Genomic DNA, 421 nt, shown 5'->3' on the forward strand with positions numbered 1-421 from the left:
GGATGGACTTAGCGCTCGCGGAGCTGTGCCCCCGCCCGCCCCGGGCGCGGAGGTGTTCCCTGGGGGTCGCGGGTCCTGCTGGGAACATGCAACTGTAAGGAAAAAAGCCAAAAAAAAAAAAAAATCAGGTCTGCGGATGCCTTAAGTCATAGTGGGACTGAAACGCCCCCACTGGTAAAGAGAGTAGTGGGTCTGGAGCTTGTGTTGTCTCTAAATCTTGCCACAGAGAAGGTATTGGTGCAATGGGATGCAAATGTGCTTTTATTAGGGTTATTAATTATACAGCAAAAAGGCGCCACTTACATAAGTCAAAAGGCAGCGCTGATCTGCCTCCAGCGGGCTGTAACCTCCTCCGGCTGAGCACAGGCTCCCTGTGAATCCAGACTGCTATCTCCCTGCACTCCTCCTCTATTGACTCAGC

This window comes from Acanthisitta chloris, unplaced genomic scaffold, assembly GCF_000695815.1.
Source record: "Acanthisitta chloris isolate BGI_N310 unplaced genomic scaffold, ASM69581v1 scaffold44388, whole genome shotgun sequence".
NCBI lineage: Eukaryota > Metazoa > Chordata > Aves > Passeriformes > Acanthisittidae > Acanthisitta > Acanthisitta chloris.